General features: G+C 42.1%; 1 protein-coding gene across 4 annotated transcripts in view; it reads left to right on the forward strand.

Moving 5' to 3' along the window:
* Nucleotides 1-19,282, forward strand: part of TACC1 (transforming acidic coiled-coil containing protein 1) — an 81,563-nt gene that overhangs the window by 11,733 nt on the left and 50,548 nt on the right. The gene's annotated exons all lie outside the window — the stretch shown is intronic.

A 19,282-nucleotide genomic window follows, 5' to 3' on the forward strand; every position in this document is an offset into this window, starting at 1 on the left:
GATGTTTCTATCTCTCTCTCCCTTTCCATTCCTCTCTCTCTAAAATCAATAAAGGAAAAAAAAATTGTTTTTTTAAATTTAATATTATAAACCTCCCTTTCCTTCTGTTTAACCCTTGATGGCTTTTCTCTTTCCATTCTCATTCACTCAACAAATATTAATTAACTGCATTCTTATGTCCAGGCACTGTGGATATTATTTATTATTCATTATTTATGTGGGAATTCAGATGAGCAGATGAAAGCATTTTGAAATGTAGAAAATCTAAAAAGTTTTAAATAATATGGGACACCGGACATTTGCCAGTCAGATAAGTGGAGGTGACCTTGTGAATGGAGCTGGGAAAAAAAGGACATTCATGATTGAGCTTTTCTCGTTGGTTTTACATTGACCTAGATCAATCTGCAGTCCTTTGAAGGTTTCATTTTCAACAGCTGAGCTTCCTGTAGGGCAACGTGGAGCCTTCACAATACTCTCAGGTCATCTGCAAGCTTTTTCAGGCTTACCTTTTTCATGTCCAGTCTAGACTTGAGTTTTCATAGTGATATGATATAAAGTTCTAGCAGATTTATATAAGGAATGGCAAACGATAAACCATTATTCTCTACTCTTCCTGCATCTTCCACTTCTACCTGTGGCAGTGCGGTAACCATGGAGAGAGAAAGACTCCCTCACTTTCACATTTCTTTATTCTCAGAGTGCTTACTTTTGAGAATACTTTGGATATCATTTTTTTTTTTTTTGCCTGTACATGGTACAGTTTCACCTTGGCCAATCATATGGTATGTCTGCTACAAATATTATGAATAACAGTTGGAGGCAAAAGAAATTATATTTGGCTTGGTGAAATTCAGGGTTATTACATAGAAGCTTCAGAGTCATATCTATTTCCTGAAAGCAGGATAGTTCTGTTTCTAATATAATTCACATATCTGTCTTATACTGCATGTCCTCATAAAAGTCTGACAGCGTGTTATGTCATTGATAAAAGCTCCCAGGAATCTTGCAAAGATGCTTTGCTTTAGAGCAATAGCTCTTAAAACTTCTTTGGACCACAGATCCCTTGATAATATAATAAAACTTTTATAGACTTTTTCCAAATGAAAATGCACACATATACAATATATAAAAGTTCGGAGTGCCAGGGATCCTGGAGCCTATGCATTATCTCATTTAATTCTTTCACGGACCCTGTGAAGTATATCCTATTTTTTCCATTTTAGAGATGAATAAACTGAGGCCTGGAAAGCTGAGAAACTAAGGCCACAGAGCTGCTAAATGGCAGAGCTGGGATTCAAGTCCAGTGAACCTGGCTGAAGCAGAGGAAACAAAATTACTTGTCATTTCCACAGTGGATCTGCCACATAGGCAACTCATTAACCAGCGGAAGCTTCTATTTATCTGCTAGAAAATAAGTTTTTATGGCTCTTTCCTTACTGATAACAGTTTCAGGAAAGTAAATGTTTGAGAACACATGGTCCAACCCATTCTGTATATAAATACCTATATACTGTATTGCATTTACACAGAGCAGATAAAGGCCTCTCCTGGGTTTCTTTGCTGAATTATTTGTGTCTGAATCTTGCTTTCCTAACAACTGCAAGATGTTATGTTTCTATGGCTACATAAATATTGTTCCTAAATGAAGGTTTGAGAAAACCAAACTAGGAAAGGCTTGGGTTGGAAGCTGACCGACATTTTACCTGCCAGACATCATCTTCTAAGTGTTTCTATGAATTCCATAATATCTGCCTGTCTCTGTCCTTTCCCCTGTTCCTTTGCCTTTTCATAGATTTGAAGTCACTGGTTTCACCATGTGTGAAGCCATGGTTCCTAATAAATGTCCAGTGGCCTGTAATAATGACATTTGAGGATACAAGTCAGGCTCTGAATAAATCGGCCACCTCTACAGTTGATACCCCAAGTGTAGGTTGGCAGGTTGGTTTGAGGACAAGATTAGAACTAAGATTTGTGCCCAGATTTCAGGAGTAGCTGACAATATTGGGGAGGAAGAGAGACAGAGGTGGTCGACCTCCTTCCTGCTTCTTGCCAGGTAGAAGGCGCTGTTCTCCCGTTCTTCCACCAGGGGGCGTCAGCCACCACCTGCTTAGTTTTTGGCTGAGGTTGGCCTGAGGTGAGCAAGACTGTTTCTTCAGCCAACTCCATGGCTGGGTGGCATAAAGTGAGACCGTCACCTGACACTAACTTATAGTATGTGTGGGAGAAAAGAATAGATTAGGAAACAAGGGAGGATGAAATTGATTTTTTATACTTATGTTTCCTTCTGCTGGTTAGGATCCTACCTCTCATGGGTGTGTGGTTTCTCTTGGCTCCTCCAAATCGCATGGTTCAGAGCCTATTTTTTTTTTTTTTACTTCTAATTAGCTGGAAGGCCTTATCCTGTTGTTCATTGGTGTTCCCTGGTTGAACTGTGGTATGAACACTGGAGGCACATTTTGACTTTTTGTGTTTACAGAAATATAAGTCTTGAAGAAATTCTCTTCAAAAAAAGTTCCTTGATTGAATTTGTGACAGGACTTTCTAGTGCCCTCTGGTGGCTGCCGTAGGTCCAGACTGGCAAACATGACCTTCCCCCCGAGGTTTATTCAGAGAGGAAGGGGGAGACTGGTGCTTCCCCACCCCAGCAGGATGTAGGTTCTTCCCTGACAAGAGTGGGTTATCCCCGCTCCTGAGGCATATTCGTCAGAGACCAAAACCCAGACCCAGAGAACCCCAATACTTACTGGACGGGCTTTTCCAACATCTCTTTTTCTGTCTTTGTTGCCCTAAGCTGACACTCTAAAAATTTTCCCTGTGTTTGCAGTCCTGTCCAGTTCATAGTCTTTTTCTTTTAAGTAAAAGTTATTTATATACTACTGCTAATTGTTTGTCTTGTTTAATTGATTCCATAGTCCTGTCTGAATGGTCAGGGAGCCTGGGGCGGGTCATGTGTTGGGACTGGAGTGCTTGAGGGGTATGTGTGGCTGTGTGGGAGGGGTGTGTATGTACACAGGTGTGTGGGGGAGGTGTGTGTGTATGTGCAGAGGTATGTGTGGGAGGGGTGTGTATGTGCACAGGTGTTGGGGGAGGGGTGTGTGTATGTGCACAGGTTTTGGGGGAGGGGTGTGTATGTGCACAGGTGTTGGGGAGGGGTGTGTGTGTGTATGTGCACAGGTGTTGGGGGAGGGGTGTGTGTATATGTGCACAGGTGTTGGGGAGGGGTGTGTGTATGTGCACAGGTGTTGGGGAGGGGGGTGTGTGTGTATGTGCACAGGTGTTGGAGGAGGGGTGTGTGTGTGTGCACGAGCATGTGCCTGTGCTGCCAGCCCTGACTTTCCCACAAGTCCTTCCTCACAAAGCAGTGGCAGTTTCCCACAATGAGATGTCAGAAAACTATTCCCCTGCTGAGCCAAGGAGCTCTGCTCAGGGCTGTATTGCATGTCTGGTATAGAGTATGGATACTCTAGCTGGCAGCATCAAATCCCAGATTTCTCACGTCCTTTACAAAGCAGAGAGGCTTTTTGGTGCTTCATGGTTTCTCAGTGTGAAGTGTCTCCCAGATGTGTGGGTTGGGGCTTGCAGTGCTCTTTTGCTGTCAGGAGCATTACCACCCTTGGCATACCCCCCCCCGCCCCCCGCTTCCCGTTCCTTTGCTCCCTTCTCCCTCTCCCTCGGACACGTCGTTTCCTTTTTTGGTCATACTGGAGCTTTCCTCCATGTTCATCGCTGGAGGAGTCTGGGGCACGTACAACACGTCAGCCCCTTGCATTATGCTGTCTGTGTCTGTTTCATATGTCAAGTTCAGAGAGAATAAGCAGGTCCTGTGGCGTGCCTTGCCAAACTGAGTCATTCAATAGATGTTTTTCAATGAATGTATTAAATTAAAGCATGGATGTTGAAGATAAAACAATTCTGAAGATCTCACACGAGGCAAAAAAAGTCCCATCTAAAGGGAGAAAAAGATTCCAGCATAATATTTGGCACTTTAATATTTGAGAGTTAAGTAATTTCTTTACATTTGGCCGTTGGTGAGGGAGAGTGAATTCTGGGCACATCTGAGGCAGCTTTGTACCAAACAGATGTACCAGGAGCCATGGAATGAGGCTGGAGAATGTTGCCACACGGTCGCCGTGTGTCCATTCCTGGCACCAGCAGCCTGGAAAATGTGTCTGCCAGCTGTCATTACTTGAGTCTTACAGAGCATTTAGAATAAAGGGATTATTGAACCAAGAGGCCAGTGACTAATGAAAGTGCCCATCATGTTGGTTAATTCCAGCACAGTTACATTTTTGCATATACTGTCTACTGATATTGCTGAACGAACTCTACCTGACCCTGGGGTGCCTGCTGGATACGCTGCAGCTACCAGCCTCCTTCCACGAGGATGCTGGATTGTCTTCAGAATCCCGCCAAAGGGCCCAGATTAGATACAGAAAATGGGAGGAGTAGCCCAGCCAGTGTGGCTCAATTGGTTGAGGGGTCCCATGCTCCAGGAAGTTGCTGGTTCATTTGCTGGTTGGTGCACATGTCCCGGTTTCCAGCTTGATTTCCAGTAGGGGGCGTGCAAGAGGCAGCCCATCAATATTTCTGTCTCGATGTTTCTGTCTCTCTCCCCCTCTCCCTTCCTCTTTCTGAAACCAATAAAAACATACTTAAAAAAGAAAAGAAAATGGGAGGGGTAGTAAGGTTTAGAGAGGTTATCAGGAGACATACATTGGGTGGGCTTGGGCCATGCGCCCTGTGCTGGCCCAAGTGTTGTCCGGTGGGAGGGGTGGATGCTGGTGGAGGGGATAGACTCTTTAGCTAGGCCCCAGTCACTTTCCCACCTGTGCATCAGGAGCCAGGATATCCAAACCACAGGCTCCCACAGGCCCCAAGAGTGGGAGGGGCTGGCTCCTCAAAGAAAATATGAATTGTTGTTCAAAGAAGGGGGGTCATGTTAGACAAAAAGAGGGAAATACCTCTTACAGCTACAATTTGGCTGTTGTGTGTTAGTTCTTTAGGGATGCTATGGACTCATGAGTTTAGTTGCAGAAATTCAAAATATGTTGGATGAAAGAAAATAGCAAATGATATTCAGTCCATAAACATCATTTTGAGGAGGAAATATTGAACTTGTTGTTCATTAAAAAGCTTCTTGTCTCTAGTTTGAAGAATTGAGATAGCATTCCTATATAGAGAGTGAGGGTCCATAGTGTTGTTAGCGTAGGCAGTGTCCCTGAAATTCATTTCCTGGGACACCTTAAGGACCTGTTTTCTCAGACAGCACTGTAACTGTGAAAACAATGATTTAAGGTCATTTAGCATGCTTCCTGCATTGGCATCACCTGGAAGGCACACAGGTGGCTGGGCCACCCCCAAAGTTTATGATTCAATAGGTCTGGGGTGGAACTCAGTAATTTGCATTGCTGATTTCCAGGTGATGCTGCCGATGCTGATCCAGGGACCACACATTTAGTTCTACGGATTTAAGGCAAAGGGCTTAAACACTCCATTATAAGATAGAAGAAAAGAAAGAATGAAAGGAAGTGAAGCCAGGAAGGAAGTCAGCCATTGTTTCAATAAATACATTACAAGATGTTCAGACTTCATTATTAATCAAATGTGTTCAGATAAAACCAACAATGGCCAAAGTTTCAGAAGACTGACTAAACTCAGTATTGATTGAAGTTTAGGGAGAAGCTGTCTCATACACTGTTGTTTAAAGACATAAATTAGTACAGCCTTTCTGCAGGGCAGTTTGGCTATATGTACCCAAATATAAAATGAGTTTGGACACTGCAATCCCACTTCTAGAGTATTAACTCTAAGAAATAATCGTGTATGTGAAAAGATGCATGCATAGAGTGGTTCTTCACAGTTTTATTATAATGAGGAATAATGAATCCCCTAAATATCCCTCCATGGGAAGCAAATGATGTAAATTGCATAAACACACAAAGGCTTGCTATGCAGCCAAGAGAAGGCAGTCAAAACACTTGGGCTCTGTTGGGTCAGGAAGAGTCTTGGCTGCACAATCTGGTTGCCCCTTCTTCTCCTGGGGAGCAGAGCTTACAATGAAAGCAGAAGTAGGGAATAGGTCCTCATCTCTAGCAGAAGATAATATATATATTTAAATCCCTTTTGTTAAAAGTATCGGTATCTATCTATCTATCTATCTATCTATCTATCTATCTATCATCGATCTACCTATCTACCTACCTATCCTATCTATCTATCTATCTATCTATCTATCTATCTATCTATCTAATCTATCTGTCTATCTATCTGATCTATCTCTCTACCCATGCGCATAAGTACATGCTTGTGTATATGTAAAGGAGAGATTTGGAGGGTTTGTCTATTTACTTAGTCTCAAAATATGATTGATCAGACAGAACAAGATAGACAAGGTTCAGAGAGAACACTAGTCAGGAAAGACTAATAAGTAGATAATAAGACAGATAATAAGTAGAAAAATATAAATAATATGATTCCAGATGTAAAACGTGCTTTGAAAAAGATAAAAGTAGGTTCTATGGTTCAGCGTCATTTTAACAGTGGCTGTTTAGCAAAAACATGACTATAGGTAAGGTTTCCTTTCTTCTTCGTACTTTTCTGTGTCATCGAAAATTCACTTTTACAAAGACCATTATCCTTAACATGGGACCCCAGATGACCTGTGTCTTCCTTTCCTACTTCACCAACCCGAGCATGACAGTGCTGCCCCCCCTCACTTTAGCCACCCTTGGTCCAAAGTCTAGGCTCCTGTTCCCTTGCAGGGTGCTGTTACCCTCCACACTTCCCAGGCTCAGCCCTCAGCATGTCACCCCCTGACTCCTTGATTTATCTCCAATAATCCCTCCATCTCGCCCTCCTTGGCTTTTCTCATAGTCCCTGCATTTTTCTTATACAGCATGCATGACAATTTATAAGTTACATATTTATTTCTTTGGTGACTAAACTCACCAGGATGCAAGCTCCACGTGGGTGAGAACTGGGTCTGTTTTGTTATTTGTAATATTTGTAGAATGATTGAATAAAAGAGTGAACACATGTATTATTTCGCCTTAAATGATAAAGGTATGTAAAATAGTTTTAAGTTTTTATTAATGATTTTTAGAGAGAGGGAGAGAGAGAAAATGAGAGACATCGATTTTATTATTCTACTTTTTTATGCATTTATTGGTTGCTTCTTGTATGTGCCCTGACCAGGGATCGAACCTGCAACCTTGGCGTATTGGGATGGCTCTCTAACCAACTGGGCTATGAGGACAGGGCTGAAATATTTTTAAAACAAACCACGATGTTATTTGTATACAAAAGAATTTTTTGCTTTATAAAACAGTTACTGTTACCTTTTAAAATGGGGTGACTTGAGTAAAGGGGAGTTGTATCTCTATTACATATGCCAAGTGTGCATATCCTTCAGGGTTGGGAAGAAAGCCCTAGTGCGAACTTGGTGCCTGAGCACTCCTCGGGCCGTTCTTAGTGACTCAGGGACTCATCTACTCAACTGAAAACCAGGATATTGGGCCCAGGGAGCTTTGGCAGAGGTCTATGCCAACTAAAAACTCTTCTGGTCTGTGAGATCTGGAATGGATGCTTTGGTTTGGGGTCAGTGACATCATTGTTCAGCAAACAATTTAAAACAAATACATTCTACTCACTAGCAAAGGAGATAGAAAATACATATGCTATTTCTTGTGGGGGCTAAAGATACTTTTCCTCCTGCCTTCTAAATTCTTCTAGCTGGGCTAATAATCAAGTTAACAAAGACTGATTAACAGGAGAAAATCAAATTTTAATATGTGCACACAGGGAATTCACATAAGCATGAGACGTCCAAAGACAGTGAGACAAAACTGGGTACATATGTCATTTTGGACAAAGGGGGAAGGGGATCTTCGATTTCAAAAGTGAAAATTGGCAATATACACATGGTGGGCAGAATTTTGCTTCAATGGGACACAGGGTGATCTAGCTATCAGGCCCCTTCCTGGAGCCCTCCCATCCACCATATTCAATTCAAATCAGACTAAGGTGAACATCAGAAGATTTCCTTCCTGGGAAGGCCTTTCCATCTGAATCTCTTGGGCAGGAAAAGAAGGTCAGACATTCTTTCTGCATCTTTTATTTCCTAATAACCAGCTTAAAATCAACAACCCAAAGAGTAGCTCTGGGGTGGCAAAACTTTAGTTCCCTTCAACATCACACATGATGAGGGACCGAGAAGAGCAGTAAGGATGACCTTGCTTACGGTAGTTCTTTAATACAGCCAAGTAACCAATGAATTATGGGTAAAAAAGGAAACAATTTCTAAAAGACTATTTTGTGGGTAAGTGCTAGATATGATCACTAATACCGGTTAGCGTTAAAACCAAAGAACAATAATGATTAATTCATTTATAGAATGTGGGTCAGTTGTTTTTTTAGCCTTTGAATTGGGAAAATACTCGTTTATTATACAGTATTTCTAGACTTATAACATCATATTATTTTCTCCCCAAAGAAGATAATATCCCTCATACGATAACCAAATCCATGCTGCCTGGAAGACTTGGCCTTTGTGGGAACCTAAGTGTTGGCTCCCTGCCCCTTCAGCTTTTTTGTTCACACTTGTCATCTCTAAAGATGCAACCACCTAATTTCCAGAAAGGCACTATTACAACTAAAGACGTTTTAGTAGGAAGAAATGTGGGCTCATCCTGTTTTCAGGATCATTAGACCACCTCATCCACATAGCAGGCTTGAGTGTTATGGTTGGGGAGTTTTTTTGGCCTTAGGAAAGGGACACCACTGAGAGATTTAAGATGAATTTTTGAAGGAACCTAAATATAATCCTTCTCGCAATGATGTGGAATGAAATTAAGGCAGGTTCTTCCTGTATCACTATCCAAGGGAGATTAGATGCTGAAATGCCCCTAAAGATGTTATATTGTTAATGGAGAGGTGAGGCTGCTATAACAAAGAGTCCCAATGGTGTTATCATTGGGGTGTCCTCTGTGTTCCCACCTGAGCTGATGGAAGTGGGATTCTTGGGGTGCTTCAGGAATAAGAATTTCCTGAGGCCCCCACAAGAGGATGAAATTTGGAAAACTTTTTGGTGATGTAACATTAAGGGAATTTCCCTCCAAGATCCTATCTTCCTCCGTCCCGCCATGGAAAAAAATTCCATTTTGTCTTCAGTGGGGCTAAGATCACAGCCACTGCCCAGAGTTTCTGCTCCATATCAAAGCACGGTCAGTCCAGCTGTGTTACCTGCTGCAGTCCACTGCATGTGGGGTCTGCATGGCCATGTCTCGGGGTTACAACCAGGAATTTAACTAGTTAAGCCTTCAGGATTTCACATCCTTGCGGTGGCTTTACCCCTCTGGCCAATGATCTCTGTACCCAGGTTAGACTGACAGGCAAGCACCTTCCCTACGTCATCCTGACTTCACTGAACATGTGTCCATCTCCCCTTTGTTGGACCCCTTCCCCCAGTGATTTTCAGGGAATGGACCAATGGTTTCCTGGGGGGGAGTATAAAGTTGCAGCTTCCTGGTGAAGCTGCCTGGATGACCATGCTTATAATGTCTAGTCTCTCTTTGCTTTCTTCCTATGATTAGTATTAGCTAGCTAATTATGGTATAGTAGTGCAAAGAAGGTGGGCTTTTATCTCTCTCTCACTTAACAGTTCTCAGGTGGTGATTAGTTTAGGGCAGCAGGCTGTTCTGCTCTACAAGGTCAGCCTGGCCTGGCCTCATCCATTTTGTTGCTTCACTGTCTCCCAAGTGTGGTCCCTGTAGTGGAGGAATTTTCCCTTCTTCCCTTTCAGATTCTTTGGCTGGTCTAATAATTAACATACTACAGATCAACAGGAGAAATAAAAATTTAATTTTGTATATATGGGATACACATAAAAATATGAGACCCAAAGGCAGTCAGGCAATTGAAGTTTATATGCCGTACTGAACTAAGGAATGGGATAGGAGCCCAGGGCTTCAAAGAGAAGGAGGGTAACTCACAGAAAGATAGAGCAGATGTTTAGTAATTTGAAGTTTGCCCTGCCACACAGTTATCTCTGATAATAGCTCTCTTTTTGAGTCAGGTGCCCTATAGGTAGTTAAGGAAGAGGTAAATGTTTTCCTTGAGTCTACTTGGTTTTAATTGATTTTAGTTCAAAGTAATCCACATGCCAAAGTGGCACACTTTGGGGTGGCATATCTTCTGCTCCCCTTCATCCTCACCCACTCAACAAAAGCTGGCTCACCCCCCAGCCTATGGGATGGGGGAAGGAGAGCGCAAGACAAGCAGTTTCTTTGTAAAGATATTGCCTCTAAATCGTGTCTGCCACTGGCTCGCATCGCACAGGTCAGCACTGAGTCACAAGGCCACACCTAGCTGCAGAGAAGGGCCCTAGCTGGGATATGTGGCCTCTAACTGGGTGGCCATATGCCCAGCAAAAACTCAGGGGATTCTTCTACTGGGATAAACAAGGAAACAATGGATGTGGGGCGGGGGGTGGGGTTAGACTTTACCATGATGGTCTTTTGGAAATTCAAAGGATAAGGGTGTAGAAGGCATATAATGCTGAAAAAGCATTACAGTTTTTCTTTTTTATCTTAAAGTGTGTGTGTGTGTGTGCGCACGCGCGCACACATCCACTGGTACAAAAGGAATAAAGCTATGAATTATGTTTTACAATTTGTGTAGATCTCTTTTGATAATTTTATCAAATTTCCAACAGTTAAATTTTTTCATTTCCTCTAGGAAGCTAGAAGAGGTCAGTGTGACCTCTTCCCTCAGAGTATCAACATTTTCACTTACTAAGTTGAATCCAGCTGCACCACTCCTGACACAGGGAGACCTCTCTTGCCCTCTGGGTCAGGCTGAGTTTACCGTGAAGCTAATGAATCTTACATTTTAGGACCCCTCCCTTGCATAGGTCTCCAGAGGGGGCCGTACCACTGTGCTCACGAGGTCCTTTTGTATTTCTCTCAAACAGAGCTCCAGTTTTTATGGCTTTTCAGGCAAATGCCTCTGAGTAATATGGGTGTCACACCTTAGTCACCAGCAGGTCACTTAGCTTAGATTCACAGGCTACCCACTGGGCATTCCTTTTCTTTCCACCTGCTGCATGTCATCCGAGCTTGCTGCTGCTGTATTAATTTCTGGCAGGTCTCGGTTCTCTGAGTAAGAGTCCCTTCGTTTAGAACTTCCTTGTAACTGTTAGAAAAAGAGAAACTTCTGCTTGTTCCACTTTCAGATTAGAAAAATTAATCTTTTATCACCTGAAAGCATTATTCCTGCAATGGAGTTTGACTGTATGTGGGGAAGAAAAGGTGGAGAGATGGATGCAAATATGCACACACACATCATTTTGCACATAATTTCAAGGAGATTATGATCTTCTGATCTCCTTCCTTTCTAAACCCAGATCAGGATCCCCAGCTCCAGAAGTTGAAAATGTAGTCAACTTGACTGGTCCAAAATAATACCTTCATCATGAGACTGTGGGGCCAAAAGATGGGGATTAAATGTAAAGCACTTAGCATAGTGTCTGATGCATAGTAAGCAGTTACATTTATTTATTTCTCTGTTGGGATTTGGATTATTTTACTAGTTTTCATGAGTTTCTTAGTGTATACCAATCTCAGTTTTTGGTTGCTACAATTTTTTTTTCTTTTTACAGCCTGTCAATCTGCCCTTTAATTTGAAGGCAAACATTTAGAAACTTTATTCTTCTTATGTAGCCAAATCTGCAATCTTTATTGTGTGTGTGATTTTATTAATTACTTCGAAGTTTGGACAGTTATCCTTCCAACAGAGCTTTGACAGATTCTGTTGCTTCTAGGCTGTCTTCTTCCCATGCTTAGATTTTTATTATTTAGCCATCTAATCCATCTGGAATTTATCTTGGTAATATGCTCTGAGGTAAGGGTTTATTTTAACTTGATCTCTTTTCCCATTGCCAACTGTCGAGGAAAGAACATCCAATCCTATAGAAAATGTTGATAAGACTTTATTTGAGCCACAATTTTGAGGACTTGCCTGGAAGCAAGATCTCAACAGATTGAGGAAATGCTCTGGCGAATGGCAATTCTGCCGGTCATTTTATGCAGATTACATGAAATCCATTGGTGGTAAATAAGGGGGGAGGGGTAGGAGAAAGCAAAGGGGAAATCTCTAGGGTTGGATAAAAAGCAAAATGGAGAAACACATATAAATATATTTTTATACTGGTGGGTATAGGATAGTTAACATTTACAGTCAATAGAGATTACGTGCAGGCAATAAGATGGTCTCCTGCTCTGGTGGCCCTGTGCTCTGGTGCCTGCGGTTGTGCCTTCCAGGGTCTGGAAAAGAAAATTATTCTGACCTTTCAAAAGTATGTTATCCTAGATGTGTAAGAACAAAGGACAGGGCTCACTGAAGGTAAAGATTGACCTTTGCTAAGGAAGGGATAGGTCTGGGACTTGACTACGCTCCATGACCTGCCCAGTTAGGAATCTTGTGTGGTTACTTTCGGTCACTGAGCTTGTCAGGCCTGCCATGTGCCCCCTTGCGCTTGTCAGGTTTATTACACAGCCCTTTTTCATTCACACGATCAATTATTCTTCAACCATCTATTAAATAATCTTTCCTTCTCCATTGTACTGTAACATTTTCTTTATCATATAATAAATTCCTGTATCTTACAAGGTGTTTTTCTGGGCTTTCTGTTCTGTTTTACCAAACAAGGATATACCGATTTTTGGATAAATGTGTCAACGTCTTGTAGACCCAGTCCCCTTCTTGACTCTGTGTGTTTTTTTTGTTTTTTTTGTTTTTAAATATTGACAAATCCTAAAAAAAAATCCCCTAAGACTTTTGAATGAAAATTGCATTAGACATATAAATTAGTGGTGCAGTACTGCCACCATTACAATTCTTACTTTTACCAACTTGGAACATTGTGATGTCTTTCCATTTATTCAGCTACTTGTTTAGCTTATAGTCATTAGTGAATGAAATGACTGCTCTTTTAATATTTGGACTTTTAAAACAGACACAAAGAAAACAAGTTTTTACTCTCCCCACTTTGCACTACACCACAGAAGTAAAAACGACATATTTTCCTTCAACTTTCACACACATGTAGTTTCAGAACCAAAAATTGGCAGTTAATATTTCACTCTAAACAGATAAAAGCTGGAAGTAACAGAAGGCCGCATATCGTGTCATGGAGTTTGCTTCCTAGTTTCTCATCTTTTTATCATTTAGAAACACAGGCAATTATCCATCACAAACACACAAGTTACTGTAATAAAATGCTCCCAAATCCCCAGAGTAAGGATTTAGGCAGAGCGGTATCCCAATTATTTTGAAAATCTTTTTGTGGTTTTATTCTTTCTTTGGGTGGACACTTCTCATACCCTCCTATCAGTGAATCTCTGCTGCCCTTTCCAAATCTGTCACCTGCTAACTTCTTAGTGATGATGTTTCACAGACTGAAAATGGGACATGTACTTACTAGGATAGTGGGTAGAATATTGGCTATCAGGATGATCTCAGAAAATCTGGGCCATGTGATCAATGTTCTTCTCATCTTCCAGATACATTGTTGGGGAGATTTATTTTATTTTGGAGGCTGGGTAGAGGAGAAGGATTAAATGGCTGCAGGAGAAGGAATATTATTCTATTTCAAATTCCTGAATTCCTTCAAACTCTAACTCAAGCCTTAGATTCCACCTCCCCATTATCCAGTAAAGTAGATCTCTCCAATCTGGAGTAATATTCATAGTTAAAAACGGAAATTCATAAGCAACTTCAAAAGGGTTCTTGTTTGAGGCTTTACGTATGAAGGAGGGCTCACTTTTCTTATAGCCTAATGTGCTGAAAAGGAATGTAAGTTCAACAGAAGAAGCCACAATGTGCTCAGTCAGTAACAGTTATTTTACAAGAGGACATACCTGTTTGACAGGCTCTGTTGCTGCAATGTTGTTTAGCAGGAAAAAGCCACACTTATATCTAAAGGAATAGAAGATATTTCTTTGGGTGGATCTTTTGTGTTTATTTTTGGTTTGCTTGTTTTCAGCTTCAGGTTTGCGGTAATTGGTGGGAAGAATGAGGAATGACATTGGGGTTATTTTTTTCACGTAGAATGAACAGACTGACCTAATTCTGTTTATATCTTTTGTACTTAGCAACTGTTTCTCTAATACATTTGCACTCCAGTGTAGAGAATTAACATGAACTTTCTCATCGAGTCAATAAACATATTGTCACGATTTGATGGGAAGAGAGAGAACCTTATAAAGTGGCTCTAAAATAATACCAGTTTAGTGTAAACATTATAAAATATATGCACCCCCCCCACACACATACACACACTTTTCTGAAAGCTGACAGAATAACTCTGCTCTAGGTCTCAATGTGACCTAGGTTGAATGGCACACTTTCTGGGGAAGTCAAACTTTACTTTTTGATACAGAACAAAATAGATCAGGGGGTGGAGCTGATGAGTTGTTCACCAGAGCACAATCTGGACAAGAGTCTGTGGGCAGGCTCCATGTGGGGAGCTCTGCCAAGTCTTTAACGGATGCTGTCTGGTTCCTTTTACTGTTCCTGGAGCTCTGAGTGTCGTTTAGCTATGGACACAAATCTGGCTTTTCCCTTTTAAAAAGTAGGAGGTTCTCTTTATGATATAATGTTCAATGTAAATGTGTAGTACAAATTCCCTGATTTGGGTGTGTTTAGGTAGTGGAGGGAAGAATCTGTAGGTGATTATAGCCTACAGGTAAAGGATAATAACATCAAATCTTGCAAGGTTAAGACTGTAACATTAACATAGCTGAATACTGTCAGATGACGTTACTGGCAATGTTGTCTTGTACAGACATCAGCAGGGTCTTGCCTGGTTAGGCTGAAGTCGGTCAGAAAAACAGGCCTCCTATTGACAGTGGCTGCTTTTCACTGAGGGAGGGAGGTATTCCTAGTTGTGATTTTGTAACCAGTGCCAAGTAAGCAGGAAGCCAGGACCATAGCAGCAGCAACAATTTCCAAGGAATGTTTAGCCGATGGAATCACTAGCTCCAGGGTGGTTGCAATGGCATTCTCCTTCTGCAGTTTGCTACACTGCAGAGTGTACTGGAAGGTAGGAGACAAGGGTTCTAGATTCAGCTGTGGTATGAATTAGCTGTGTGACTTCTGGCAGGTGGTTGCCCTTTCTGATTCAGTTCCTTTATCAGCAGATTGAGAATTACAAAACCTGCCCCACTGCGTGAGGGAATGATTGTAAGAATCAGATGAAATTTTGGTGATATAAAGTACTACTATCATGATATCTTAGAGACCTTCATTTAAATATTCAAGAGGAAAAAAAGCTAAGGGTTGAGGGTGTTTAGCTTGGTGAGTGGGATAAGACATTTAGTGATCATGTTGATGGAGTAATCACAGGCAGGGACTTCCCTACCATGTCTTGGAAACTTTATCTAGAGGACAGATGGCCCTCAAAAGGCAGGGTGGTGAAGGGGGAGACAGCCCATTGAGGTTCCACTGAGGCACCTCAGCCTAGTTGCCATTGGCCATTTCAATTCTGTATGGGCCAGTGCTTTTCCTAAGCCCTCAAAGCTGCCCCGCCACTTTGGTTACATCATCAAGCTGGCATTTAATCTCTGTTGAAATAGATGTCTCTTTTGCTCATCAAATTCTTAAGTTGTTAGGAAATGCAGATAAGTTGACTGGGTTGTCAGTCTGCCTGATCTTTCTGGTTTCTCAGTGGTTATTTTATCTCTGTGATTCCTTAGTGCTATCCTGACCCTATCCTCTCTCCTTGCCTCCTCCCCTCCCTCTGCACCATCTTACAGATGCCTTCTCATTCCACTGGGTGTCAGGAATTCCATTTTCTCAGCAGGAGGTTTTCTTTTCCTTCTACTTTAAAATGTTCTCCTTGTCCTTGGCTTGTACTCAGCAACTGTTCCTTACAGCACTGATACTTAGGGAACAAGTGGAGTGAGAGAGAGATAAGGACACTCATTCCAGTTCTGCTTCTTTTACCCTCTGAGGAGAAGCTGTCCCCTTCTCTAGGTAGTTTGGAGCAGGGAAATAGCAGTTTCATAGCCCTTAGGTTGTTTCCAGAATGCTCTTTCTAAATGGAAATTTTACTTACCTTACTCGAAGCCTGATGACTTCACTCTGTCCATCCAGGCTCCATGGGCCACTCAGGCACACAGGGAGATGGCTTCTGTTTGTCCTGCACCGTGCTGGCATCCACAAGGTTTAAAACAATTTAAATAGTGAGAATGTTAAAGACTGGAAGATTTGCCCTGGCCGGTTTGGCTCAGCGGTTAGAGCGTCGGCCTGCGGTCCTGAGAGACCCGGGTTCGGTTCCCGCTAAGGGCGCATACCTCCGTTGCAGTTTGTCCCTGGCCCTGGTCGGTTGTGCAGGTGGCAGCCACTCGATGTGTTCCTTTCACATCGATGTTTCTCTCTCTCTCTGTTCCTCTCTCTCCCTCCCACTCTACCTGAACAAAAAATGGAAAAATGTCCTCGGGTGAGGATAAAAAAAAAGAAAAGATTGGAAGATTTTTACAAAACCCAGGATTTTGGTTTCTCTTGGAAAATTGTTAGCTGGCAATGCTGGGCACCAGGAACTGGGTATGGCTGCTCCTTAGCCAAGGCAGTGTTTTCCAGGTAACACAGCTACCACTCAGGCCTTGCCACTTGCTTACATTATAAAGGTAGGTACTTGTGTTTGCTCCCCTACTACAGGATCAAGTTCAAACTCCTTAACAGGTACACAAGATCCTTCCCAATTAGGCCCCACCTGCCTCTGCCCCTCACCTCCTGCCACATTGCCACAGGCATTCTCACAGTAGCTATGCTACTAAATGGATAGTTGTTTGCCTGTTTGAGTTGGCTTATTCATATATTTGTGGGTTTTTTTGTTTGTTGTTTTTTTTTACTTACCAAAAAAGACCCATTTCGCAGACCTCTCTGGAGCATCCATTAGTGGCAAATTGTGTGCCTGGCCTGGCCACCACTGAAACGTGTTTCAAGAGAATTACATTTTAGATTTTCATGGTGTATTGATCCAGAGTTACTGTGAAGGGCAAGAAGCAGAGGAAGGAAGAGAACAGATGGGGTCATTTTTGTGCTTACGATCATTTCCAAAACAAATACGTTTCATTTGGTTACTTGGTCATGTATTTGCAGACATTTTGCTCCATGAAGTTGAGGACGCAGCAGCAAAATGATTGTTTATCGTGGTTAGGATATCGGTTGTCAAACATCGCCCATTCTTTCCCAGAATTACAAGAAAATTTACATCAGTTAGCCTCATTACTTGTACTTCTAGACAATAAAATCATTTCGAGCTATTGAGTAGTTACTTTATTGCTGTTCACAGGAGCGTGCAGAGGAGTGCTTTTTCAGACACTGAGAATTTGCTTCTCCAGTTTCAAGAAACTGCTGTATATGTCGGGCTTTATCTCATTGGGGCATCTCTCCTCCCAGGTCTTGTTCTATGCTGGTTCAAAAACTTGATTTCTTCAGGAGGAGTCAAGCTTTAGGAATTTGTCACCATAGCTAAACTAAAATGTCTATTTGTAAACTACAATATTCCTGTTCTGCACATTTATTAAACACTTACTGAATGGGTGGCCCTGTCCTAATCTCTGGAGAAACAAAAATGAATCATAAATACAATGTGGTCCCTGCCATTTAAAACTTATGGTCCAGAAGTGGGACAGATAAAGAAACAAATATATGTAGGATGTTAAGTAGGGTGACCTTACATCCTGGATGTTGAAGTTTATGCCTGTTGTTCTGGTATAACTATTAATAGTGTCCCCTTTCAAAACTGTCTAAGGGCCACAGTGAGTCTTTCTGGATGTTTGGGGTATAGAAATGGTAGAAAGGAAGGAGAAATCAGCCTGCTTTCCCAGAGCAGGGAGAGAAGGAAGTTCAGGCAGTCAAGGTCAGAGAGCTTAAGGTGGGGGCAGGGAGAGGATTGTGCAAAACTGCAGGCAAAAAGGGAGATTGTTTGGGAGGAAGCATTAGTTGGTTCAAGCTAGTCGTTTTCCCCCAAATTTATCTTGTGAAAAAATTCCCCAGGACACTTGGTAAAAAATACAGACTTCCAGATCCTGCTGGCAATTTGAATTTGTGTTTTTAAAGAAGCGCCCAGATGATTCTTGGACATATTTAAAGGTTCAGCACAAATTCTCTACTGATTATGGCTGGGAATATAGGGTGGGCAGGAACAGCAAGACTAGAGGACAAATCACAGATCAGCCAGGCAGAGTGACCTCAGGTGAGAAAAACCTGAGGTAGAACCATTTGGGAGACATTTACAGTAGAACTGTGAAAAATGAGGATGCAGAGAAGTAAAAAGAGTTGAGAACTATTCAGGAGGGAGAATGAACAGGACCTAGTGCATGCCAGTTACTGATTTACATGGAATAATATTATTTCCAGGCAACAAAATACTTGTGTTAAATATAGGAACCTGGGGAGTCTTATAATCTGAAGGTTTATGTAGTGAACCGTGAACTTAAAAATACAGTTGGATAGTGTTGAGGCATATTCATGTAAACCAAAAAAACAAACTTCTGCTTCTTCACATCTTCACAGCCTCCAGGACACTCATGACAGTTGTGTTTATCTCTGGGAAGGAGCTGGATGAATTCTGTACCCATCCTAACACCCCCCCCCCCCCGCCCCTTTCATCTAGACTTGGGGCAAATCCCTGTTCTTCTGTTATGGTGAAGCAACCTGCCCGTCCTATCTTGCATTATTTTTGCTTAAACAGTTGTGATTCATCAACAACACACGTGTCAACGACTTGTTCCTAAGTTCTGGAGCTGCTCTCATGGGAACCTGCAACCACCTCACAGATACATCATAACCCTGGGAAATTACAATAGCAGACGAAACGCCTTATCCAGACAAGGTCATTAAGCCTAGTGTTTAAGCAGCACCAATGATTCAGCGAGGAGCAACCCCTAAAAGGAAAATGAAGACATCCTCAGAGAGTTCTGCCTTCAAGCGCTGAGGGTTTTTATTTTGAAGGCTGCCTTCGCCAGGCCTGTTGGCATACTTCTGAACCAGCAAACGAAGTCAGAAATCAAAGCCTTGGAAGTTATGAAAAGAAAGCCTCAAAAGGAGGATGGGAAACCGATCAGGCTATAATTTCACAGGGTAATTCAGCACCCTTCACCCAAGACCTGGCCACACAGAGTCCAGGAGTGCGGTTTGGGGAGGGACAAAGCATCTAAGTTTCCACTCCTTGGCTAGGCTTGTAGCATTGCTGACGGACTGTCCAAATCTTGGGGGC

Source organism: Molossus molossus, unplaced genomic scaffold, assembly GCF_014108415.1.
Source record: "Molossus molossus isolate mMolMol1 unplaced genomic scaffold, mMolMol1.p scaffold_m16_p_9, whole genome shotgun sequence".
Classification (NCBI taxonomy): domain Eukaryota; kingdom Metazoa; phylum Chordata; class Mammalia; order Chiroptera; family Molossidae; genus Molossus; species Molossus molossus.